The 27805-nt window shown below is 44.8% G+C and overlaps 1 protein-coding gene across 2 annotated transcripts in view; it reads left to right on the forward strand.

The window, feature by feature from the left end:
- Nucleotides 1-27805, forward strand: part of ZNF644 (zinc finger protein 644) — a 1505096-nt gene that overhangs the window by 726662 nt on the left and 750629 nt on the right. The window contains exon 1 of one of the 2 annotated variants that reach the window (XM_044085656.1): nucleotides 1832-1995. The exons of the other annotated variant lie outside the window; for it this stretch is intronic. The gene's annotated coding sequence lies outside the window, so the exon portion shown is untranslated. Of the gene's footprint in view, nucleotides 1-1831; nucleotides 1996-27805 lie in introns of those variants that run through there. 2 annotated transcript variants of the gene reach the window in all.

Raw genomic sequence — 27805 nt, forward strand, 5'->3', positions numbered from 1 at the left:
TAATATAATTCAATACTGTCCCCTTTTTGTCTGTTACCTGTAAGGCCTTTTACACTCCAAGGTAATATGGATAGTGTAGCCATTATTATTAAAAGTTACTGTTCCCACCTGTTACACACGACAGTTTTTTTAGAATGTGTATTTCCAACTTTTGTGTTACGTGTACACACTATTATTTGGTAGTCTTGATTTTTATGCAGCTGTTTCCTTCTCATCTCCATTTGAAACTGTCAGAATTTTTTTGTTTTATTGAAAACGCTCAAAAAATTTAAATACATTTTCAGAACACCCCTGTACCCTGTCATCTGAGAATAAAACACTCAAAACATCTTCAGAAAATTAAGTTTAGCCCTCCAGGTAGGAACAATCTCCTCAAATTGACAGCTCTAACCACAGGCATTACCTAACCTAAAGTTAGTTACCCATGCTAAAGCACATGCTACAGTTTATATTCGCACTTACAGCAAGTGTTATGTTTTTCTTTTTTTATCTTTATTCCCCTCCCAGATGTAAAAAAAAAATAAATAAAAAATTAGCCCTAAGAAAATGTGCACTGGCTATCTTTCAATAAAACTAAATTATACACTGTTCTATTAATGGATTAAAATGTTAAGCTACTATTTTATTTTATTTATTTTATTTATTTTACATTTGTTTACCGGGTTAGTCTGACTGGATACATATCCCTTTTCAGCAGAGACCCGGGAGAAAGTTAACTTATTACTAGGGAGGCTGCTGTCTGTTATTCACTTCCCTTAATTTCAAACTTTATTTTTTACTGAACGTCTTGCCATTGTATCTTTAAATTTTGCATTTCCCTCAGTAAAGAATGCTGAGAACTCTCAAGAGTAATTGGTTACGTCTGTGGACAGCTCATCTGTATGTACAAGAAGGCCGCAATAATTCTTTCTCAATGTCACTTAGAACAGAATGTACAACTGCCATCAACTGTAGATGCCTTTCTTCCCAGTAATGAAAAAAGAGAGATAATATATTTTTAGATTTAAGAAACTTTGTATTTTCATGGGTTGCATCATTTTGTCTTATTTTTTAATCTTACTTGTATATAGCTTAAACCAAGTGTATTAATGCTGACATTCACCCGTATAAAAATAAGAGGACATGTTTTAATTCTGTGTGTAATATAATCAGTGCACTTTTACACCCACCTTCACTCCAGCAGCCTAATATCACAGTAGATTAACATTAAGATTGCTTATGTCCAGCCTTTCTTCTCTTGTTATATTGTAAAGCCTATGTTTATTACAACAAAAAGGTATGTGCTTACTTTAATATCTTTAACACTTAACATCATTGAAAAAGCTCCCCCACATTTAAAATACCCCTGGCTGCACTCTTCTCAAAGCTGTATTACTATATGTAACATGAAGTTTAATTTTTTTTATACAAATAATAAAAATGTTTTACTTTATTTTTTCCCCTTTGTGTCATTCTAATTGTTAATGAAATAAACTAAGGTATATGCTTTGTAGTTCACCCCCAAGTTTAAGAAAGTCAGCAAAAGTTAAATCTTGTTTAGCCACGTTTTCTTGCAAAACCATATTTCACAAATGTGATTGATGCTTTGTAGTGTCCCATTTATTCACTAATTTCAACATTGCTGGTCTTCTTCCTGTTTATCTCCATCTGTAAGCATCAGACTCTGGTTTAAGTCTGAGGTACTCCTGATTCTTCTAGTCATCTTGGAACATTGGAGCATGTTTCGATGGTAAAGTCTTTCTGATCAGCTTTATTGTCAGAAGAATAAGAAGCAGAGTCACCTTCTGTATGCTGGCTCACTGTGTGTTGTATACATTTTATTTCCTCCTCAGCCTGTTCAGCATCCAGAAATGTCAGATCCTCCAGGAAAGAAAATATTCTGAAGACAGGTGAAGACAGCAGCTTGATTCTCACACCCACTTCTCGACATTCCCTGCGGGGATAAATGTGATTCTCCTCTGCTTGGTGAATAATTTACCACAAACACACTGTTATGTAAGTTTTATTTCCTCCTCAGCCTGTTCAGCATCAAAAAATGTAATTTCCTAAGTACTGCTCCACCACAGACAAAATATTGTAGTTTATAGTAAATCTTTTCCCTGAAGCAGTTTCCATTGTGTAATTTCTGGCTATGTACCTTCTGCCACAGATGTTCATCGTGTTACACTGCTGCAGTCATTACACTTGGGTTATCCTGCCGTCAGGCGGTTCCCAAGATGGCCTGAGTTCCAAAGTCTTGGTCCGGCGTCGGTTGCTGTCGCCTCCTCCCTGACGTCAGTACGACAGGGGTATATAGGATGCAGCCGACGCCATTTTCTTCAGTCTTTCTTGCCGTGCGGTGCCCAAAGCAGAAGCAGTTCGCAAGTGCCGGTCGTCCGACTCCTGAGATTTTCATTCCGAATCCAGAACCGAAGTCTTCTACAAAGCTAAGTACCCCGTTGGGGAAACTTTTTCTTGCCTCAGACCGATGTCAATAATAGTTAATAACTGTATTTCTTGTGGGAAGCAAATACCTCATAAGGATTTCCACTCCTATTGTATTCCATGCCTAGGCCCAGACCATGACGTCACTGGTTGTCGGATAACGATGCAGAAGCAGTTTTCTTGAGAGTGGTACTTGGTCAGAAATCCCGCACCGAAGTGGAGTTTCAGACCCGAGGTCCGTTGGCTAAAGCAGTTTTAGCGCAGTGCGTTTGGTAGTTTCTGCCCGCTTCAAGTACCGGATGTCAGAAAAAGAGTGAATAACTGTATTTCTTGTAGTTTGCTGACCTCATAGGGATTCTGGCTTCTTGTGTATACCTTAAGCTTCAGGGCCACGAGCACGGCGTTATTATACCCGTTAAGAGACATTTTGGTTTTTTCTTGCCTCATTAAAACCTAGGTTAGACTGTGCCAGGTACGTGTTTTTCTTGTGAAACGTTATAAAATGCCGTCGGATGCTCCTGTGCCAGCTTAGTCTTTGCGCGCAAGGACAAAACAAAAAAGCCTACTGGCTCTGAACCCGGATGTCGGACGTGGGTTCTTTAGAAAACTCAGTGGTGCCAGAGAACAGAATTTCTGAGCGGAACGGCAGTCAGAGACTTTACCCAGCTCTCATGTGCCTTCTCAAAGGAAGTAGGCCAGGCTGACAAGCTATGGGTAACTGTTCTTCCCTCTCTTGTGTTCTTATGTTCTTCCTCCAGGCTGGTTTCCAAAACAGGTTTGAGAAGGTAGTTTCAGTTCTTTTTCAGTGGGAGGCTTCTCCTAGCCAGCTTCAGGCTGGGCCTAGAAACATAATAGTAGGGGTTCTTCCCAGATTTTATTACTATGAGCCTCTCAAACTGCACCTCAAAATAAGAGAAGCTTTGGTGGAACCTGAGGCTTCAGCTTGGGCTTCTCCTGATATGCCCTGCTGATTGTGCTAAAGATTTGCAGGAGTATCCTCCAAGATTTTGATTACTATGATTAGAGGTTCTATGCAACTTCTCCTAAGAGGCCTTCTCTCATTTCTGAGACTTGATTTTCTGACAGGGAGCACTTTAAATGGGAAGGCCAGGATTACTTTTGCATTCCAAAAGGCTTTTCTCTTAATTCCAGGACCCCAGCATACTTCATAGGCCTCCTGATTTCTCATTTTGTCTTGGAAGATGTTTTTGCTTTGGCTTCCCCCCCCTCTGATTCTGAATGATTCTCTCCTGTTTTGCTGAGGCTCCACTACTGAGAAAATTCTTTGCCTCAGCTATATCTTGCCTGAAGCTCCTGTGGCAGACCTGAAACTGTTTCTCAGGGACCTAAAGGTGTTAAAGGCCTCAGTTGTTGTGTTAAACCTCCCCGCACTGATAAAGAGGCAACTGGCTTTGGATAGATGGGGAGTAAGAAATAAAGAGACCCCACTTTAGATTCTCAGGTAAGAATTGTCAGTAAGGAGCCTCTGTTAACCAAAATTATCACCTTTTAAAATTGAAATCTAAGGTGGATGCTTTTCAAAGAAGGTATCTAGTGTAAAGAGTTGCTGGATTTAGTTTCAGTGTCTGAAATTTGAAAGTAAACATTCATTGCAATCATGTGTTTGATGCTGTACAGGTTGGCTTTGTGGCTTAAGTGTAAGGGTTTCTGGTTGCCTCGTGTGGGTTGAGGAATCAGGTCTTAAAGCTGAACATGTTAAGACAAGCTGTACAGAGCTCGGGATACAGTCATGACTGTTTGTTTAGGTCCAAGGGCTGCTGTTGTTAGAAATGGAGACAAAGCTAAGTCTATGCAAGCTGTTGCAATTTTTTGCAGGTAAGCTAAGTCTTAGTAGAAATTGGCCTACTAGCAGGTTAACATATATGGCTTATGATTGGCAGTCTGGGAAAAGGTGGCCAGATGGTTGGGAGCAGAGCCAGTTTAGTCTTTTTAGGCAGCTAATAGGGATTCCACCTCCTCAGACTTCTGGTGAGGCAGGGGGTAGTCCTTTAAACAGACCCAATGACCCTCCAACTTCTTTTTCAGTAGCCACTCGTCTGTCAGCTTCAGCTAGGAAGGAATTCTGTCTCTCACCAGTCCAGGGAGGATTTATTTAATCACCTGGACAAAATGTTGGATATCATTCACCAATGCAACGCTGTTTTTTTTCAAGACACATTGCCAAAAGTTTTGCCAGTTACTTCCCCCTCTTTGGGTGAAAGAGCCTCACAAAACAGCTTTCTCTGTTATATACTTTGCCTAGGCTTTCAAAGGCCCCAAATATTTCCTCCTCTAGAGAAGTTTACTTCTCAAAATTTCCTAGTACCAAAGAGGAAGGGGCCATCTAGCCAGTCCCGATTTATGAATCCTCAACCTGGATCTGGACATTCCCAAGTTCCTTTATCTGGCGTTAGGGAAGTTGGAGAGCCAATTTGGTTAAAGATCTTTGGATACTTATCTGGACATTCCCTCGAAGCTAGATGTTGGCCCGTTATAGACTTTTTTGCCTCAAGTATCTAAAAATTCCTGGAATCAGTCATAATCTCAAGAAGCTGCCCTTATCTTTGGCTTAAGACTAAGTGCCAGAAACATCTTTCTACTGCGCCCATTAGCTTCATTGAGCTAAAGAATTCTCTGCTATCTTACTTCTTCAGATTGCCTGATTCTGGCTTCAGAAGAAGATGGCTTACAGCATCTGGAATATGTTATAGAAAAGGGAAGATGCTATCAGATTCTGAATCTATGTTAAAGTCCAGCTAGAAACCCTCTCAAGACATGTGCTTTTCTGGGTGTGAGTGAGAATACTGTATGAAGACATGTTTTTCTGTGTGAGCACAAAAGAGTCTATCCCCAGACTACCATTTATCTCATTCTGGGTGTGAGACTGCAAGGACAGTCCTTCAAGCATTAGGGTTCATGGCATCTATCTGTCTGTCCCTTCCCAATGCATCTATCTCAGTCCGGAAGCTGCAATGATGGTATCTCAAAAATGTGGGGCTGGGCATCTGCCAATTCTTGTGACACTGTCAAAAAATAATCAAACATATTCAAAAATTTTGTGGTTTCTCAAATTGGGCTCAACACACCCTAAACAAATTTGGACTGTGACCGGCCAACCTTGCCTTCAAAAAGATTTGATGTGGGCAGACGCATTGCTAAGGGAGCAAGATCTTATGGAAAGTTGAGAGGCGGGGTCAGATTTCTTGAATACTACATCTACATCAACATGGGGAGCTCATCTAAATGAAAGTTGCATTAATGGCTTTCAAGGAGCCACACTTCTTCATCTACATGTTGACATGAACACTGTGTTAGCGTGTCAGTTGGTACATCAACAAACAAGGGGAATCCATTCTTATCCTCTCAACATTCTAACAGCAAACATTTTATGGGAGAGCAAGCAATGCTTACAGGGAACACTCTTTGAGCAAGGAACTCTTAGCGGGGAATGATTTGTAGACTAGCACAGCTTGCAACTAACTCTTCAATGGAAGGTTTCTGAAACTGCATCTTCATGTTAGCGAATGTGTTAAGCAGTTCGTCATGGATCCAGAATGAGATCTGTTAAGCATCTCCACCCCTAAACCACAGCTGCCAAAGTTTTGCAGAAAGGGTTTTTTCACACTTTCAGTTTAGACACACAGCTGCTCTTTCTTGCAGTTGGAAAATCTTCATGTGTATGCTGGATGCTCTCTCTTCTTCTTCCAAAGGTGCTCTTAAAGGTGCCAGACAAGACAACCTCTTGATTTTGATATTTCCAGATTGGCAAAGGCAACACGCAACACCCACTACTAATTACTAGGTAAAGAGAGCCTCAAGCACCTTTACCTTTGAACTTTCATCTGTTATCTCAGCCCTCAATGGCTCTTCAATGTCGCTCAATGTCAATTATCTCTAACAGCCGGTAATCTCTGTGTTGAAACACAGCACTTCTCAAACAGCTCAACAAGTTTTAAATGTTTTAAATGTGATTATGGAAGCTAGAAGACCTAGTAATTTAAGAAAAATGGAAGAAGAAGACTAGAGAGATTTTAGTGTCAGTTTAAGAATTGGAAGAGATTTTTTTTACAGTGTGAGCAAAATTCTTACATTTCTGAAGGTAATTTGAGTGTGAGCTTCAGCCTCATCTGCTGGAACAATTTCACACTTGCATGTTCTTTCTCTTCCGATGAATCCATGCTGTTCAAGTTTTCGCTAAGATTGCAAAAGACCATAGTTTGAAGCTAAGCTCCCCTGCTTGGGTCCCTCACGGTGTTGGAGAAAAACTTACTCTTTACAACCTTTTTACTCCTACTCTCTACTTTGTTGAGGAAAAACTTGTCATATGGAACTGCTTTTCTGTGGGGACTGCTGCTCTGTTGTACTTGTGTCTGAGTTGCAGGCCCTTACTAGAGGCTTCTGCTCTTTGATTTTCTGATAGGATAGGGTATCATTGATAGGCCCTTCCTTCCTTTATGCCTAAGTTTTATGCCTAAGGTGGTTTCTAGTTCGGCTTTTGCCTACACTTTTATGCAGACCCCCAAAATAAAAAAGGGGAAAATTTACACAACCACTTTTGCCCCCCCCATAATTCGTTATTATTTAAGCAGGGACGTTAGATTTTAGCAGTGTCTCAGCAGTTGTTTGTTTCTTTTGCTTTTGAGTAGTTGTTTGTTTTGTTATTCAAACAAACTTATTTGCAGTGGATTGGGTTTTGCATTTATTTTTATTCCCCCATTTTGCGGATCAGGTTTGCATTGCATTTGTTCATTGTCCACTAGGGCTACTGCCACTTCAATTCCATTTCTAAGGCATTTCTAAGGGGGTGGCAACTGGGGGCATTTACTTGGAGTTCAGTGCATGAGGATTCTAAGCATTATCACCTTCCTCTCTACTCTAAGTCTAGGGCTGGTTTTGCCACAGCTATTTTGCAAAGGCATGTTGGCAGGTTTGCCTTCTTATTTTATGATTTGCCAGCCTTACCTCTGCTTTTTCTTTCTACCCTCTAGTTTGGACTGCAGCAATGTGGAATGAAGAACATAGTACAGTTTTGTACCACCATATATGTAATGTGTCGAGGTTCCACATTACTTTGCAGTAATCCCTCCCTCCTTCCCTCCCTGTAATCTTAGGGGGGGTTGTGGTGGTGAGGTTGGTTGTATGCTGATATTTTTGTATGTACATATTTTTTTTATTGTATATATTATTTTGCCTCTTTTTAGGGTCTTCTGGACATCTGGGGCAAGAAAAGACTGAATGGATGGCGTCGGTCATGCGCGTGAAGTACCCTGGACGTACTGATCAGTCTAATGCGCCGCGCCCCGACGCCGCCAGCCATATACTTTGGTATTCGGGACTGACAGCCGGACTACCCAATAGTTAGGACTGCAGCAATGTGGATCCTCGAACATCTACATTTATGGTAGGTACAAAACTGTACTTTTTGTGCTAGGTTTAACAAGCGCACTATTAAACGTCGGTTTGATTTTGCCCGACATTATTTTGGCAGAAAATTCAATTACACCATGCCGTCGGAACTTCCGATGACCAGATTACATAAAAAGCGCAAAGACCAGGACAGGCATCCGAGGCCCAAAACTGATGACGAGGCCTCTTCTAGGCCAGTCGCCGGTTTCCAGCGAGGCGCCTACGTAGCCCCTGACGACCGCTTCCACAGAACCACAGACCACCTCCGACTCCCACATGGAGCTGGCTGGGCCTTCGGATGTTCCATGTTTTCAGCCTACCGAAACTAACCCTTCTGAGGGAACCAAAGTAGCTGAGCAATCGACAGCCTCAGAGGGTGTCTTCAGACCTACCCAATTAACCATTAAACCCTCTTCCAAGTCTAAGGCCCCCTTAAAAACAAAGAAACAGATACAGCATTCCCCTGGACAGGCTTCCATGCCTAAGAAACAAATGCTCAAAATGTCCGAAGACCTAATCACTCTGATCAGGGGTTCCCATTCCCCTCCTGATAAAAGGCCCAGACAGGATGCAGACTATGAATCTTCCGACCAGGTGTCCTTTTCTTCAGATTCATCCTCAGACTTAGGATATCCCTTACCCCCTTATGAGGATTCTGATGCTGAGGAATCAATTCTTTCAGCCTGTCTGCCTGAGGACTTCTCCTTTGGGGAGACCTTACATACCATGAGGGAGCATTTCCATTGGGAAGGCCAGGATTACTCAGAATCCAAGAAAAGGCTCAGAGACTTCCTTTTATTGCCCCAACACAGACCCCTTACTATTCCGCCAGTGTTAGATATTGTGGATGATGTGTACACTGAATCCAGCTTAAACCCTGACTCCTTACCTCCAGCCCCAGTTAAACCTGATAGATATTACAGAGTCCCTGACTCTTTCAAATTTCTGTATAAAAGCCCTGTTGCTGACCCTGAAACTATTTCTCAGGGACCCAAAGGGATTAAGGCCTCATCAGCAAAAAACCCAGTTCCCTCTGACAGAGATTCCAGAGCATTAGATGGGGAAAGCAAGTATATACGTCTGCAACTTTAGCAATGAGAGCCTTAAATTGCCAGTTTCACATGCGAAAATATCATCAATTTGTGATGTCTCAGTTGAAACAAAAGATGCTTCCAGATTCAGGTCCTCCTAATTTTAAAGAAATGCAGGATTTATTGCATGCAGCTGAACAAGTGGGAAAACATACTTTGCAATGTGGGTTTGATTCCTTAGAGGCCACCTGTAGAGCAGCAGTTACAGGCTCTGTCATTAGAAGGCATGCTTGGTTAAAAGAACATACGTTACCAGATCATGTTAAGGCAAAATTATTGGATGCACCTTTGCAGCAGGATGTGTTGTTTGGAGTTAAGGCAGAGGAGGTATTAAAGAAGATGGAGGATAAGGCAGAATCTATGCAAACGGTGAAGGATTTCTTACAGGTTCAGCCACCTCGTTTTAGCAGAAATTGGTCAACAAAGAATTGGTCCTTTCCAGTCACAGACAGACCTCAAAGAGGCAGATACAGACTTCCAAGAGGTAGAGGTCAAGCACAAGGTCCTTACAGGCCACGACAATGGGGTACTCCAGGCCAGAAAGAAGGGGAAGACGGGCCACAACCTTATAAAAAGCAGCCTCAATGACTTCCCACTACAGCTGCCAAACAGCTCTCTCTTGGCAGCCCCTTTGGGAGGAAAACTGGCACTTTTCTATCACAATTGGCATTGCATCACCAAAGACAAATGGGTTCTCAACATTGTATCTCAAGGTTACAGGTTCCACTTTCACACTTTGCCAAGGTTAAAAGGAATGCCAAATCTGCCACCAAGTCAATGGGCAGAGGCTCAAAAACAAATTACAGCACTCATGGATATGAGAGCTATTCAAAAGGTACCACCATAGGAGCAAGGACAAGGATTTTATTCAAGACTCTCTGGTTCCCAGAAAGGACAAAGCCTGGAGACCCATTCTGGATCTTTCTTCTCTAAACACTTACCTGGATGTTCCGAAATTCAAAATGTTGACACTACAGCAGCTTCTTCCCATGCTGGGCAAGAAAGCTTGGCTCGTGACTTTGGACCTCAAGGAGGCATACCTGCATGTCCCTATCAGACAAAACTGCAGAAGATACCTCAGATTTCTAGCTGGTTCAATGCACTATCAATTCTCTGTACTGCCCTTTGGCTTATCTACTGCGCCCAGGGTCTTCACAAAGTGCCTGGCACCAGTAATTGCATTTTGCAGGCAAAAAGGAATTCAGATTTATCCATACCTGGATGACTGTCTGATTCAAGCAGAGAGCAAGGACATTCTTCTAAAGCATCTGGTGTTCGTAAAAAAGTTATTAAGTTGCCTGGGGTACACAGTAAATGAAAAGAAATCAAAACTAGTGCCCTCACAACAGATAATATTCCTGGGTGCTAGCTTGAACACAACGGCCCAGATGGCTTATCTCACGCCAGACAAGCAAGGACAACTGACTCAATACTTTCAATTGATGGCAACAAAGACCCAACTCCCTGCAAGAAAAATTCTGCAGGCCTTGGGCTACATGGCATCTTGCATACTACTAATTCTATATGCCAGACTGCATATGAGGAAACTACAATGGTACCTAAAGAGTGTATGGTCTCAGCACTGTCCAAGTTTGGAAACCGTTATACCACTAATTCCTTGCCTTCAACAAGAGTTTCAATGGTGGGCTCAAGCTTGTCACCTCAACAAGGGACAGCCTTTTACTCAACCCACAGCCAGGCAAACACTGACAACAGATGCATCGGATTACGCCTGGGGAGCACACATGGCAGGAAAATGTATTCAGGGCGAGTGGCCCACAGAGCAAAGGCATCTTCACATCAATCAAAAAGAGATGCTAGCTGTGCAAAATGCACTTATAGCTTTCAAGGACCTGCTGCATCCAGGACAACTACTTCTAAAGACAGACAACACCACAGTTATGTGGTACATAAACAAGCAGGGGGGCACACACTCCTACCCCCTCTGCAGACGAGCCATGACCTTGTGGAGCACAGCTCTAGGCTACCAAGTTCATCTGCAAGCACAATTCCTGCCAGGAGAGAAAAACACACTGGCAGACGACCTAAGCAGAAACATCATGGATCCTCATGAAGGGGAATTGAATCCACAAATATTCAGAATGATAACACAAAATGGTGGAGCCTGGACATAGATCTGTTTGCATCCCCAGTGAACTGCCAGCTACAGAAATTCTGCACAAGGAGTTACCATCCACAAGCATGGAAAGTGGATGCCCTCTCATTCAGCTGGAAAAACCTACAAGTATACGCTTTCCCTCCTTTACCTCTCCTTCCAAAGGTACTCAAGGCCAGGCAAGAAGAGCCAAAGATGATCCTGATTGCACCAGACTGGCCACGCCAGCACTGGTACCCAATCCTAAAGAACTTAGCACAAGAACCACCCTGGATTTTGCCTGAAATCCCACATTTGCTGACACAGCACAACAATCATATACTTCACAGCCAGCTAAATACCTTAAACCTAGCTGCATGGAAAATTCTTTAGTCAAGCAAGCAGTGCCTCTCTCCAAAGCTGTTATGGATGTCATTCTGGAGTCCAGAAGGCCTAGCATCAGGAAAGCCTACTCGGATAAATGGAAGAGATTCTGTGCCTGGAACCAGGTGCACAGCTTTGACCCTCTTGTCCCAAACATTCCCCAGATACTTCAATATTTAACTGAGATGCTGGACAAGGGCCTCTCCTTTTCATCCATCAAGATCCACGCCTCAGCCATTTCTGCTCATTACAACACGGATCCAACAATTTTTTCTAATCCTTTGCTCAAACAGTACCTCAGAAGGGCTAAAAACATAAGACTGCCCCGTAGAGCACCTACCCTAACTTGGGACCTCAACTTTGTTTTGGAAAAATTAACTTTACCTCCTTTTGAGCCAGTTAACACAGCAGAATTAAAATACATCTCTTGGAAAACAGCTCTGCTACTGGCAATAACATCAGCACAAAGAGTTTCAGAATTACAGGCACCTAGTGGCAGTGGAACCTTTCCTCATTTTCCACCAGGACAGGGTGTCTTTAACCCTACGTTTATGCCAAAGGTGGTATCAAGTGTGGCTCTAAACCAAACTATTCACTTGCCAACTTTCTATCCAAAACCACAAAACAAAGGGGAGAGACTACTACATTCTTTGGACATTCACAGGCAGTTACGCTTCTACTTGGACAAAACCAAAGCTTTCAGAAAATCTGAGCAGTTATTGGTAGCATATGCTGCAGGAGCACAGGGAAAAGCCATTTCAAAACAGACTATCTCAAAATGGATAGGACATTGCATACGTTTCTGCTATACTCACCATGGAAAACCTGTATCTAGCAGCATTAGATCTCACTCCACCAGGGCAACAGCCACTTCAACTGCCTACCTCAGAGGAGTACCTACCAAGGATATTTTGGAAGCCGCAACATGGAGTTCTGTGCATACCTTCACCAAGCATTACCATTTGCCTTTATACTCCAAATCCAGAGCTGGCTTCACCACTGCTGTGCTGCAGGGCCTTATAGCCACCCCTAATGCCTTATAGAACCAGCCTCCCTACCTCAGCTTTGGGATTCCACCCAAATGTAATGATTGCAGCAGTGTAACACGATGAACATAGTACAGTTTTGTACCTACCATAAATGTAGATGTTCGAGTGTAAACACTGCTGCAGTCCAGGTTACCCTCCCTCCTTCCCCTCTTACTTGCTGGTGCACTATGCCTTCTACCCTTTACTACCTATGGGGAGTATTTGCTGGTAACTGAAAGTGGTTGTTTGCTTTTCTTATGTATGTTTTATTAGCAATTTGAATTTCTTACCTATTTGGGGGCACCTGACATCTGGGGCAAGAAAAACTGAAGAAAATGGCGTCTGCTGAATCCTATATACCCCTGTTGCACTGACGTCAGGGAGGAGGCGACAGCAACCTATGCCGGACCAAGACTTTGGAACTCAGGCAGACTGGAGAACTGCCTAACGGCAGGATAACCCAAGTGTATTGACTGCAGCAGTGTTTACACTCGAACATCTACATTTATGGTAGGTACAAAACTGTACTTTTTGCCAGGGTCAACTGTTTCTGCTGATATGATAGGGGGTATTGGCTGGTTTCTCATGGCCAGGTTTGGACCACCTCTGTTTCTTGTGTCTTTTAATTAACAAATTCTGCTGTGGAATACCAGTCCAGTTTATTTGGCCTTTCATAAAACATTAATGCATTCAGTTCATTCCAGTTTCTCTGGTACAGCAGCAAATCTCAGATTTTCTCTGGGCATACCTCTGCTAACTCTGCCATTTTTTGAAACAGTTCTTGAGAATTCTCATAAGTAGCCAGCCTTTTCTTCATTTCATCCTATGATTTTTGTAGTTTTTTATCAGTTCATCTGAATAGTTAAAGCTTGTATTTTTTCAGCCATTTGTTATGCAAGTTGATGTACACCCTCAGTGTTTATTTTTTTATAATCCTGAGTACATTTGATGTTATGTAGTCCTATCTCGCCTACATTCTTACCCGTAGGATATTCGGCTCCGACTCGGCCGATTTTACTAGCTCGAAGTCTCTCATTGGCTGGGCTAAGCGGGTATCCCATGGTGCACTGCTCCATATCCCCAGATCTTGTTTGCCGCTTGTGAAGCTAGGACGTGGTCTCGCTTGGCTGTGGCTAAGTACCTTCTTTTCTTAATTTAAGAGAAGTTTGATTCAATCAAAAGCTATTTTCATAGCTGTTGTTTAAAGCTGTCTAATTTTGTCTGGTGTGTTAGGCTTGGTTATTGTGAGTTTTTGTGTGGTATCCCTCTTACTGTTCCCTAGGTTAGGCCCGTTTCAGTTTGAGGGCCTAGTTCTCCTCTGTTTCCTTCTGTATTTACCAAACTGTTTAAATTAGAGGTTTTGGCTACCCTCTCCTTGTGTTCCTTTGTTGAAATTGTGCTAGTTTTGGGTGCAGTTTGATCGCTGCTTTGGTGTTGATTACCTCAGTGCCGTTCCCGCCTTTGTAGAGTTGAACGCCTGTTCTTGTACTGACTTGGATACGAAGGAGCATAAACCTTCGGGATTTAAAAAGTGCTCAAAATGTGGGTACAAAATGCCCATAACCGATGGACATTCCATTTGTGTCTACTGCTTAGGAGCCATCCATCTGCAGGAATCCTGCAGCTTTTGTCATGCGTTCAGCCCTAGAGTTCTCCAAGAGAGAAAGAATAAGCTAATCTTAAAGGGACTATTGAAACCCTCTTTTGAAGAGGCTGTGGATTCGGCTTCCAGTGGCAAGTCTATATCTGGCAAGTCCAAAAAGAAATCTCAGGCTCCGTCAGCTTCATCAGAGCCTCCGGCAAAAATACCTAAAACTGCATCAACCTCCTCGGCTCCACTGTCCTCGGGGCCACAGGAAGGATCGATATCTATGGAACCGGCTAGGAAGAGGCTATGGATTCGGCTTCCAGTGGCAAGTCTATATCTGGCAAGTCCAAAAAGAGATCTCAGGCTCCGTCAGCTTCATCAGAGCCTCCGGCGAAAATACCTAAAACTGCATCAACCTCCTCGGCTCCACTGTCCTCGGGGCCACAGGAAGGATAGATATCTATGGAACCGGCGTTGGCTCCAATTGTATTGGAACCTCCTAGGAGCCAATTGCCCTAGTATCAAACCTGCTTCTCCTGAGAGGAGATCGCATTCTCCATCCGTCCTCCAAATCCTCCAGGACCCTTTCGGATGTGGATGTGGATAGGGTGGTTCAGAAGCTCCTCCAGTCACCAGTTTTGGCAAAATTGTTCTCTGCTCCGGAGCCCATCCCCAACACCTTCTTTGATCATTCCTCCTCTGAGCGCATCTGTGTCTTCGGAGCCAGAGTGTTCCGCGCCACGTGATGCGGACTGCGCTGGCCAGGTGAGAGCTTCTGTTCACCACCCATCCATGGACAGCAGAGCACCAGAGCCTAGGGATACCCCCACGAGTGGTCCCCAAATTTCTGAGGGTCCTTCAGAGTTGGTGCCTGAGGAGCCCCCAGAAAGAAAACGTGCAAGAGGAAGCACATAGACTCCCAAGACGAGTCTCTCACCTCCGATACTGACCTTGAGGAATCGGAGGGGTCCCCCAAGTCATCCTCTGATGATGTTTCCTTCTCCGATATCCTGGAGATACTGAAACAGAGGTGACTGGCCTTCCAAAGCCCCTTCCGAGGAGGAGTCAGTATTCCTTAAGGCTTTTGGTGCTCAACCCTCTGCCTCCTGGGTGTCTCCACCCTTCGACGAGCTCCTTGACCTGATTTGTCGAAGAGTGTGGGAGAACCCTGATTCTGTGGAGGCCGTGCCCAGGCGTCTCAACAAGTCCCCCCCCCCCCCCCCAGGGCAAAGAGTTTCTGTCTAAAGGTGTTCCTGTAGATGCCATGGTGGTGGCGGCAGCCACTCAGAAGGTAGCAGAGTCTTCTTCATCCGTCCATCCTCCTAACAAGGAATTTAGGACCATGGACCGGTACGGGAAGTGTACCCTCTCGTCAGCGACCTTTACATTACGGTCGCTGAATTACTTGTCTCATTTCACTCGGCTACAGAGAGATCTCCTCAGTGAGTTAGGAGATACTCTTGCGGGTAACGTTCCTGAGGCGGTGGCTCAGTCGGTTAACGCCCAGGTTTCTACCCTCAACTCCATTGTCAACTCATCCATGCGGCTCATTTCGTATGCAGCCGAGGGAGTGAGTAGGGCAGCAAGCTCAGGGGTCGCCCTTAGGAGGCAAGCCTGGCTGCACCTGTGTCACTTTGCGGAGGCCTTCAAGTCTTCCTTCACTGACGCCCCTTTTGATGGTTCCTCCTTGTTTGGAACCAAAGTGAGACACCCTCACCAGGTGCGAGCAAGAGGGAAAGACCCTGTCTGCCATAGGGGTCCATTTTTCCCTTCCTTCTAGGCCTTATCCCAAGGCCCAGCGGGGGGGGGGTCAAGAAATCACAGAGGTTTTTTTCCTGCCGCACAAGGTGAACCCCCCTCCAGAGGCAGGGGAGGGGGTTTATTCAGGGAGACGTAGCCTCAGAGGCGGAGGGGGCCCCCGCAATTCGGGAGACCGCAACTCCTTCCGTGGTTCTCCATACTCTCATTCCTGAGGGTGTGCCCGACTGCGCTTATCCAGAGCCAGTCGGGGGTCGAATTTCGTTATATCCGGAAGCCTGGGAAAGAATCACCCAGGACCGATGGGTATTAATTTCCGGAGGTTACCTCATTCCATTCTCATCAGTTCCCCCGCCAATCAGAAAAATCCCGGACTTACCACCCAGTCAAAGGGATCAAGCAGCCTCAGAGGTCTCGCAGCTGCTAGAAAAAGGAGCTATCCAGCGTGTCCCCTCAGACCAAATCGGATTAGGGACTTGCTCAAGATTCTTTTTGGTGCCGAAAAGAACAGGGGACCTGAGACCCATACTAGATCTCAGCCAACTCAACAGTCACGTACACAAGTCCAAGTTCCATATGGTCACACTACAACCGATTCTCCCATTGTTGGGAGAGGGAGGTATGGATGTGCTCCATCGACCTCAAGGATGCTTACTACCATGTGAAAATGGACAGAGCATCCAGGAGTCACCTACGCTTCTGGCTGGGAGCCAGTCACTTCCAGTTTCGAGCCCTGCCCTTTGGTCTCACCACAGCCCCCAGGGTGTTCACCAAATGTATGGCGGTGGTGACGGCTCACTTGAGACGTCAGGGATTCCAGGTGTTTCTGTACCTGGACAACTGGCTCCTTACCGCCCCCACCAGGCATCAACTAGTTCAAACCAGGGACGCTACCATCAATCTATGTCACCAGTTGGGCATAACAATAAATTGGGAAAAATCTGCCTTATTGCCCTCACAGCATGTCACCTTTATAGGAGCAGATTTAGACACCATTCGAATGCGAGCATTTTTACCACAAGAAAGGATCACAGTATTACAACAACAGATACACATGCTGATGCCCCTGAGACAAGTGAAGGCAAAACTAGTTCTCCATCTCCTAGGGACCATGGCAGCAACTGTCATGTTGGTCCCTCTAGCGAGATTACACATGAGACTTCTTCAGTGGCTCCTCTGTTTAATGGTCTCTCCAAAGACTCCCACTATCTCATCCCATCTTACTCACGGACAGGTGCAAGCAGGACCTCTGTTGGTGGCTGTGCACCAACAATTTGAACGAGGGAAAGCCCTTCGTTCCACCCGTCCCTATTGCCACAGTGACCACGGATGCCTCCCAGATGGGGTGGGAGGGGCATTATCTTGGCAGGACAGTCCAAGGCACGTGGCAAGAACACGACATACATTTGCATATAAACGTCCTGGAGATGAGAGCAGTGCTTCTTGGGTTGCAGGCACTTCAGAGGGTTCTTCCTGTAGGGACGATTGCGATACACTCAGACAACATGTCAGTAGTGTGGTATCTCAACAAGCAAAGGGGAACCCGGTCTTACCCTCTGTGCAGAGAGGCTATGCGAGTGTGGCATTTGGCAATAGCTTCCCAACGGTTTCTAGTGGCAACGCACATTCCGGGGAAGTCCATCGTAATAGTGGACAGGCTAAGCAGAACTATCCTGATGCCTTACAAGTGGTCCCTGAATCGCCTGGTTTGCAGAGCGAATCTTCAGCAGATGGGGTCAGCCTTGCTGCAACCTTTTTGCCAGCCCTCTCAATGCAAAATGCAGCAACTACTTCACGCTGATCCCCCCCACAGGGGGAATCACCCAGGGATGCTCTGGTTCACGATTGGCCCTCCGGTCTGCTTTATGCTTTCACTCCGTTTCCCCTGCTGTCAAGGGTGATTCAGAAAGCGCAATCCTTGGGAAGCAGAATGATTCTGATTGCTCCACACTGGCCTCGTCAAGTCTGGTTCCCCTTTCTTCAACCATACATTGTGGACACTCCTTGGATTCTGGATCCTCAACCAGATTTACTGACACACATGTCGGGACAGTTCCACCCCTCTCTGATGACCCTCCGTTGACAGCCTGGCTACTCCACTTCCATCATTAGTCAGACATCATAATTTTTCACCGGAAGTGGTCCATATATTATCGTCCTCTCATAAACCATCCACTAGAAAGATTTATTCTAGTAAGTGGAAAAGGTTCTCTATCTGGGCACATACTAGAGGCACTGATCCTTACACAGCTCCAAAAGATTCAGTTCTGGAATTCTTGTCTATGCTTTTCCATCAGGGGTCCGCATCAGCCACCATCAAAGTTCAACTGGTGGCGATATCTAATTTCCACGTAGCGAATGAACCTAGTCTCATGGCACACAGACTATGCAAAGCATTCCTCAAGGGTACTCTGTTGCTTCGTCCCCCAGTGTCCGAACCTATCATTCCCTGGGATCTCAATTTTGTTCTACAAGCCCTTACTTTACCACCATTTGAGCCTGCAGCTAACTGTGAATTGAAATTCTTGACATGGAAAACAACATTCTTAACAGCAGTCACTTCAGCGAGGTGGGATTCGGAAATTCAAGCCCTCTCCTTCAAACCCACATATTTAATCTTCCATAAAGATAGGGTCTCCCTTAGACCAAACCCCTCGTTCCTTCCTAAAGTGGCTTCCACGTCTAACATGAATCAGTCCATTGAGCTGCCTGTTTTCTTCCCCCATTTTTCTAACGAGGCAGATTTTAGATTTCACCAGTTGGATGTACATAGACAGTTACGCTTCTATCTACACCGGACAAAAGATATCCAGAAATCTGACCAACTCTTTGTCTCCTTTTCAGAAAACCGAATGGGTTCTCCCGTATCCAAGGTCACACTGTCTAGATGGATAGCCAGTTGTATCTCTTTCATCTATCAAGCAGGAGGTAAAAATCTGCCATTTCCAGTCAAGGCACATTCTACCCGGGCTGTTTCTACATCCACAGCCTATCAAGCTAGATTGTCAATGGATGATATATGTGCTGCAACTACTTGGGCTTCTCCTCACACTTTTGTTTCTCATTACAAATTGGACATGGTCTCCAGGGGCAGGTCTTCCTTTGGCTCCACAGTTCTCAGGAGTATTTTTCTATGAGCCACCCAGGATGTAGGTGCTAGGGATGCTGTCCCACGGGTAAGAATGTAGGCGAGAAAGGACTACATAACATCAAGAAGTTATATACTCACCATAACGTTCCATGTATGTAGTCCATCTCGCCTCACATTCTTACTTACCCTCCCACCTTCTCCCTTCCTGGATTTGGAGGTTAGGTTGTCATCTACAGAGTTCCCTTGCTTAGCTTATTCTTTATGTGGATGTGATGTGTGTATGGAGTACAAATGATTTTCGCAGCAAACTAGATCTGGGGATATGGAGCAGGGCACCATGGGATATCTGCTTAGCCCAGCCAATGAGAGACTTCGAGCTAGTAAAATCGGCCGAGTAGGAGCCGATATTCGGCTCCGAACCCACGGGTAAGAATGTGAGGCGAGATGGACTACATACATCAAACGTTATGGTGAGTACATAACTTCTTGATTTATTTCTTCCTCTAAATTACTGGAAGCCGTCACTTGTACATATCAGAGCTGAAGCTTTGAACTGCCTTGTGCTGAACAGCTGCAGGGTTATTCCTAGTCATTGTTTTCTCTTCACCTTTTCTGACTTGATTTCTTTCTGGTTCTTTAAATGTCTTTGCTGGCATCCAGGCATTGTACTTACTAGCCAGGAACTAAATTTGACTGAAGTTAACAATATCACTGCCTCTGATTTCTCACTTTCTTTTTTTTTCACACAAGACAGATGAAATTGAGCTATTAATCAGCTTTCAGTCATTTTGTAAGCCATTTCTGTAACTCATTTCTAAGTACTGCTCCACCATGGACAAATTACTGTGGTGTGTAGTCAGTCTTTCTGCTGAAGCAGTTTCCATTGTGTAATTTCCTGGCTATGTACAGATTAACTTCCTCTTGGCTACGCCGGCCTACATGTTTGTCTGTGTAAGGCATCCTGTATAGACTGTTTCATAAAGCAAGTGTTGCAGTGAATGTCATCCTCTCCAATTACCTCATCATAACTTACACAATGAGCAGTCTGCTTTTCCCTTGCAGCCATTTTTTCTCTGTAGATATAGACAGCTTAAATATGTAGCTAAGCAGGTAGGGTACTGGACTGTTCTAGGTTTGAATATGCAGATTGATTGTCTAGTGTTTTTAAAGGGGGAGGGTTAGTGTAATGGTTAAGATCTTTGCCTCATAGCGATAAAAGGTGCAGTGTTTGATTCTGACCTGTGGTTATTGGCTAGGCTTGTATTAGTTTGTGTTCGAATTGCCTAGTATTTACCTTTAGTATATACAGTTTTTTCATATGACAGCTGCCAAAATGAGCAAGAATTCTCTCATGGTGGTGATGTCTGAGAAAAACTGCTTTCTCTCCCTCTGTCTTTCCACAATAGTTAAGGAACCCCAGTGTCCTGTCAGTTTCCTTACATCTTTCCCTTACTTGATCACTTTTTGAGTACCACAAAAGACAGACCAAATGGCAGTATGGTCCAAAAACACCACTGCTTCACTTCATCCTCACCTTCAGACAGACACATGCTGTGAGTAATCAGTTTCAGTCCTCAAGTATCCCTTTATGTATATAAAAGTCCTGTCCCTATGTAAGACATGGATTAAAGGCTTGATACAGGGCTTTGCAAGTCCTGACATCTGTGTCTCCTCCTGATGTTTCTTGTGAATATCAGTTAAAGTCACCTACCGGTATTATCGGCATGCTCATACCAACGTATTTAAGAAGATCTAGAAACATGTTAGTTCATTCTTTCATATTAACCCTATCCTATGCAGTGATTACAGTTATTAATCTAGGCATGTCATGTACATTGCACAGTCCAACAGTACTGCTGTCCCCAAGTGAAATGTTAATATATCCAGAAACTGAACATCTGGGGATATAACCAGTTCTACTGTACCAGAACATTTATTTACCCCCCCTCCAAATATGCAGTCATATATCCACTTTGTTATACTTTATCTAACAAGAAGTAAATATATAGTAAAAAATGCAATTTTTCACCAGTTTATTATGGTCGAATGTCCAAATCTGATGTCATTTTCATTCATTTCTCAACAGTTGGATTTGGATCCAATTCTCAGATCCGACTCTGCCAATTGTTCCAGATTGTAGAACACTTAAACTCTCAAGCTCCTCCCTTTACCCGTAATTCCCCATCAACCTAACATCCCTCAGATCTCATTTGCCGCCATTCCAATCGGACTTAGATTGTGAGCTCTCTAGCTTTAGTATCATCTTTCTTCAGTAAATTCTCATTAATCAGTAAGTTTAACTGCAGACACCTTTGTTTCTTCCTTATTACTCTTAAACCCTCCCTTAAACCCCTTATACAAATATTAGCTTCCTTTTTTCTTGTACTCTGAATACTGTTAATACCATTGCTGGTAGTTTCCCCTTTTTTCCTCTTGTATTATAGTATTCTAAATTACCATCGCTGGGAATTCTTTCCCTTTTCCTTTTTTCCCTCTTCTTTAGTTTAAACAAACAAAAAAAAAAAGCTTTCTTTTTTTTGCTTACTTAGTTTGGGCTTGACTTAACATGTCAGGTAAGCCGTCTGGCTTTAAGAAATGTATGGCATATGAGCTTAAAATCCCCAATTCAGACAGACGCGCGCACACACACACACACACACACACACACACACACACACACACACACACACACTGTGTGTTTATTGTCTAGACCATAAACACCTAGAGATTCAATGTGATATGTGCAAGGGCTTCAACTCCCATGCTCTTATAGATAGGAAAACCAAATTAATCCTAATGATGTCTACTTATCAGTTCCCCAGTAACCCTTCCCAAGAGGAATCAGTGTTTCTGGAGGCCTGGCTTTGGTGATTGCACCCACCAATGAGCTCTTAGATTTAGCCTCTCGATGGGCATGAAAGGAACTAGACACAGTTGAGGCTATACTCAAGAGACCAGACCACCTAAAGAGCGATCACACTGGAGTAAGGGAGTTCCTGTTGATGCTGTGGGTGTTGCCGTGGCCACCAGAAAGGAGCTGGTAGAACAGAGTTCCTCTGGCCATCCCGTAACAGGGAGTCCAGAGCACTGGACAGATTTGGGAATCATGTCTATGCTTCAGCTACCTGCACTCTTAGGTGGCTGAGTTGTTTGGCATATTTCACAAGACTTGAGAGATTTGATCAAAGAGCATACCAAGTCTTTCTCTGGGACCATATCTTCCAAGGAGGGAAGTACCATTTCTTCATAGTTGGCTACCCTTCAGTCTGTTTACATTTCATCTGAGGCTTATCTCACATGCAGCTGAAGGTACCTCACGGGCGGCGGGTTCAGGCATTTCCATTAGGAGATATGCCTGGATGTGTTTATGTGACTTTGTGGAACCGTTCAAATCTACTTTTGTCAATGCACCTTTTGACGGAACATCGTTATTTGGCCCCAAAGTGAAAGACATGCTGTCTAGGAGTGAATAGGGAGGGGAATACCTTGTCTGCTGTGGGCGTATGTTTTTCTACTCCACAACGGTCCTTTTCTAGAATGAAAGAGGTGATACATGTGGTTTAAGAATTCCCAGGGTTCCTTTTGAGATCCACATTGGTGACTGTTCCCTCTGGGGCAGAGGGGGGAGTACAAATGGAAGACTTCATCCCCATGGCAGAGGTGGTCCACATAGTCAGAGTTCTAGAAATTCCTTCTCAGACCGATCCTGTCATTGCTCCTGAATGGAGGCCTGACTGTTTCTGGTGTCAGTTGAGGGGTTCATCTAGCCCTGCACCAGAGAGCCTGGCTAGATACAACAAATGATTCATGGGTGTGGAAGATTATATCCAAAAGTTGTATCATACCATTTTCCCAACCCCCGCTATCAGTTTAGAAGAAAATCCCTGATGTTCCACCCAGTTGGAGGGAAGCAGCAGCACTAGAAATAAAAACGCTGCTAGAAAAAAGTCATCTAAGAGGTCCCCGCAGATGAGAGAGAGAGTCCAGAACTTATAAGATTATTTTTAGTGTCAAAAAAGACAGGGGACTTGAGACCAGTTTTGGATTTCACCAAAGTAAATCAATTGGTTCAGTACACAAGGTTCCAGATGGTTACTGTTCAGTCCATTCTGCCATTTCTGCACAAGGATGACTGGATGTGCTAGATAGATGCATACTATCATATCAAAATGAACAGGCGAGCCAAAAGATGTCTACGTTTCCGGCTGTGAGCCAGTCATTTCAGTTCGAAGCACTGCCTTTTACTCAAACCACAGCCCCCCCAGTGTGTTTACCAAGTGCATGGCTGTCATAGCAGCTCACCTGAGATGGCTTGTATTCTGAGTGTTTCAATCCCTGGTCAGCTGGCTCCTGACTGCTCCAACCATGCATCATCAACTGAATCAAGAAAGTAACTACTTACTCCAGCTGTGTGCTATCATCTGGGATATCTTTCAATTACAACAAATGTTAGCTCACTCCAACTCAAACTTTGGAATATATCTGTGCTCACTTCAATACGGCCGCTCAAATAGCTTCACTTCCTTTTTCTCGGCTATAAACTGTTTGATTCCAGGTCAAAAAGATGGTTCAGAATTTTTGACTCCCAGCTCGTCTGATATTCCTAGCCTTAGGAGCCATGTCAGTGGCAGTGACTCTTGGAACATGGGCAAGGTTCCATATGAGAATCCTTCAGTGGGCACTTGGCAACTCGCTGGTCTATTCTCCAACACCCATTATCCAGTCCAGTCAGAATAACTCAAGCTTGCAAAAAATACCGCCTGTGGTGGATTCAGTCCACTCAAATACAAGAAGGCTGTCTTTTTGTCCTCCCTCAACCCAAGGCCACTTTGACCACGGATGCCTGTTAGGTCGGGTTGGGGGACATTTTTGTGAAGGACGGTTCAAGGCACATGACCTCCCAAAGAGGCAGGCACGCATATCACTGTCCTGGAAATGAGAGCTGTCCTCCTAATGTTGCAAACCTTTCAAGACAGTCTGCCAACCAGGACTGTCGTGATTCAGACAGGCAATATGTCTGTGGTCTGGTACATCAACAACAAGGGGGAACTAGATCTTACCTTCTTTGTTGAGAAGCTGTGAGAGTATGACAATGGGTGATTCAGTCGCTTTCTGATAGTAATGTATATCCCGGGGAAGTCCATTGTAATTGCAGACAAGCAGGTCCATTCTGATACCTGACAAGTGGTCTTTCAGCATCAATGGGAGCAGAAATGAATTTCTGTTGTTGGGGCCAACCATGCTGCAACCTTTTTGGTTCTCCTCTCTGAAACAAGCTTGACAGTTTTTTGCCCTGTTCCCGCCACTGGTGGAGTCACTTGACGGATGCTGTACTTCACAATTGGCCCTCCTGTCTCCTTTATGCATTATCCCTCAATCTGAAGTAGTTTACTTCATTTGATCTTCAACCTATGGGTTCCAGATCCGTATTAGATCCGAGCCGGCAACTTCACAAGCATCTGCTCCAAGCTCCTCCCCCTACCCATAATACACCTCCACTACCTCCCATCCCTCATATCTCGTTTGCCATGCTTTGCTTGGCTGAGCTCTGGGTTATGAGTAGAGACTTTGCTATGGTTATGGCTGATCAGCCAAAGCCAATTTTTAAAAGATGCACGGAGTGTGGCCACAAACTGTCACCTGCCGACTGCCACACTCTGTGTGTTCTTTGTTTGGGAGTTGCTCATCTCTGCACTGACCGCAGTATTTGCACGGGTTTTAACCCGCAAGCCCTTAAAGACTGCAGGGCTAAACTTATTATGAAGGGCCTGCTCCCTTCTATGGAGGCGGCTGCCTCCAGTTCTGCTTCGGCCACATCTGTGACTGCCTCCCCTTCCGCTCCCACCCTCGCTTCCTCTCCCTCCCAGGCTGGGACTCAACCTTCTGCCACTAGTTCTGTGGAAGGGGAGCTTAGAAAGGGCAGAGAGAAGGAGAAGGGAGCACAAGATTGACAAGAGAGAGAGGTCCCTGGACCATTCGGCTCCAGCTGGGCCTCCCCCTAAACTTCAGGCTAGGATCCGACCTGACTCGCCTTGCCTTTCTCCGGAGCTGGAGGAGCCCAGGCCATCTTCCAGGGCTTCGGTTCTCCGACTCGCCAGGTCGGAGTCCGTAGCCTCGTCGCGGTCTACCTGCAGTCTTACAGAAGCTGACATGGATAAAATGAGAATATTTATTTGCACACAAATTCAGATGGGAGTCTTGCCTGCCCCCCCTCCCTCTGGAGGGGGAGCTCTTTTCCCTTCTTTACACCCGTATCTCCTTCTCCAATTCGACCCCCAGTTTTGGAGTTCATGGATCCGAGAGGCTCCCTAGTTAGGGGGACAGCGCCGATGATACCAGTTTCCTCGGCGCCAGCAGCTACCTGGAGCTCGTCAGATCCAACTTGCTCAGATCCATGTGGCTCTCGGAGCCGTAGTCTGGGTGTCTGATCCGAGGGGGTGGAGTTTTTTCCATCAGCTCTCACCTTGTCGGGTCACGGCCACCTCCTCCAGCCCTCCGACCACTTCAGGCCCGGCTCCGATCCCCACATCGGATCCGGGGAGAGCGGCTTCCTTACTAGTGTCCCAGGAAGCTCGCTGTCCTTCAGCGCTCGACGTGGTGGAAAGGGTCCTCTCCAATGGGTCGAGGCCCCTGACTATATCTTCAGACTTCGCCCCGACTCCCTGTGCTTTTGGTGTGACTCCTGTCATTTTATTGCAGGGACAGCTCGTGCTCGAGGAGCCCCAGGCAGTTTCCCTTGAGGAACAACATGTGGATGTTCTTCTTGTTTCACTGTTGCAGTCATCACGTTTGGGTTATCTGATTGCAGTAGCCTTCAGTCGGCCTGATTATCAAAGTCTTGGGTCCTGCGTCGGATGCTGTCTCGTCTTCCATGACGTCCGGTCGTCAGGAGTATAAAGCATGCAGCTGACGCCATTACATCAGTCTTTCTTGCCGTGCGGTGCCCAAAGCAGAAGCAGTTCACAAGTGCTGGTCAGCCGACTTCTGAAATTTTCGTTTTCAAGTTTCAGAACTTAAGTCTTCAACTAAGCTAAGTACCCCGTTGGGGAACCTTTTTCTTGCTCTAAACCGATGTCAGTAAAAGTTAACAATTGTATTTCTTGTGGAAAGCAAATACCTCATAAAGATTTTAATTCGTATTGTATTCCTTGATTAGGCCCAGACCACGACGTACCTCGCTGTCGATTTTATGCCTTAGTCAAACCTCAAACTATCCGTCGGTGGTTTATTTACACTTCTAAATATTTTGGTACTCGGTTCAATTATCCAGAAATGGCTTCGGTAAGCCACCCGACTACCGCATTCTGAAAAAACGCAAAGAAAAAGACAGAGACAGACCGCATAGGTCCAAAGCTGCTGACGACGCTTCTAAGCCAGTTGCCAGTTCCAGGTACTCAGTGAGGTGCTTTCGCAGCCCCTGATACCCGCTACTTCAGATTTGCAGGCCTCTACTGAGACCCATTCAGAGTCCGGTATGCCACTAGATGCTTCTTTGACTTTGGAACCTATGGATGTCTCTACCTTGGATGGGTCCGGAGCCGCTGTGCAGCAACCTGTTTCTGAGGGTGTATTCAGGCCTACTGACTTGCATATTAAACTGACGCCATCTTCTTCTTCAAGGCCTAAAATTCTATCTATACCTAGAAAACCGACGCCCAGACCACATGGTCAGGCCCCTATGCCTAAAAAACAAATGATAAGAATGGCTCAAGACCTTATTACTCTAATTGGGGAAGCCACCCTTCCCCCTCTAAGAGACCTAGGACTGATTTTCTTTCTGATTCTTCTGATCAGGACTCTGAAATTTCTGTTTCCTCTGATGACCAGGATTTACCCTTCTCTACCAATGAGGATTCTGATGCAGAGGACTCCATTCCCTTTGCCTCCCCTCCAGAGGGTTTCTCTTTTGGTGAAACCTTGCATACTCTTAAGGAACATTTTCACTGGGAGAGCCAAGATTACTCTGTCTCCAAAAAGAGGCTTAGGGATTTCTTACTCCTGCCCCAACACAGGCCTTTGACCATCCCTCCTGTACTGGATATTGTTGATGATGTCTTCTCGGAATCTAGCCTGGCCCCTGACTCATTACCACATGCTCCCAGAAAGCCTGATAGGTATTACAGGGTTCCTGACTCTCACAAGTTCCTCTTTAAAAATCCCACTGCGAATCCTGAGACTATTTCACAGGGACCCAAGGGCATTAAGGCTACTACTGCCAAAAATCTTACCCCCTCTGATAGAGATTCCAGGACGCTTGATAGATGGGGTAAGACGGTATACACTTCTGCAACCTTGGCCATTAGGGCCTTAAACTGCCAGTTTCATATGTTAAAGTATCAGCAGCATATTATTGGACTGCTTAAAGAGAAAATGATGTTGATTCCTGAGTGTGCTGAAAGTAAAGATTTACAGGATTTAATGCATTCTGCTAAACAAGTTGGAAAACATACTTTGCAATGTGGTTTTGATTCATTAGAGGCATCTTGCAGGGCTGCTGTCACTGGGTCTGTACTTAGAAGGCATGCTTGGCTTAAGGAGCAGTCTTTGCCAGATCATGTTAAACTAAGTTACTGGATGCTCCCTTAAACCAAGACTACCTGTTTGGCAACAAGGCAGAAATAGTACTTAAAAATATGGAGGAAAAAGCTAAGTCTGTGCAAACTGTTAAAGATTTTCTGCAAGTACAGCCTCCCAGATTTAGTAGGCATTGGCCCTCTAAGAATTGGTCCTTTTCTGCCTTTTCCAGGTCTTTTCTGTCCAAACCCAGAACCAGCAGAACACCCAGGCTTCAGTCCCAATGTAATCACAGGACTAAGCAGTGGGGGGCTCCCACTTCCAAAGCAGGGAGTAGTAAGACTCCCCCCTATGGTAAACTGTCTCAATGACTTAACTTTAAATGTTCCAAGCCCTGCACAACTGACTGTTCCTTTAGGGGGAAAG

This window comes from Protopterus annectens, chromosome 10.part0 (genome assembly GCF_019279795.1).
Source record: "Protopterus annectens isolate FY-2018-M chromosome 10.part0, PAN1.0, whole genome shotgun sequence".
NCBI lineage: Eukaryota > Metazoa > Chordata > Ceratodontiformes > Protopteridae > Protopterus > Protopterus annectens.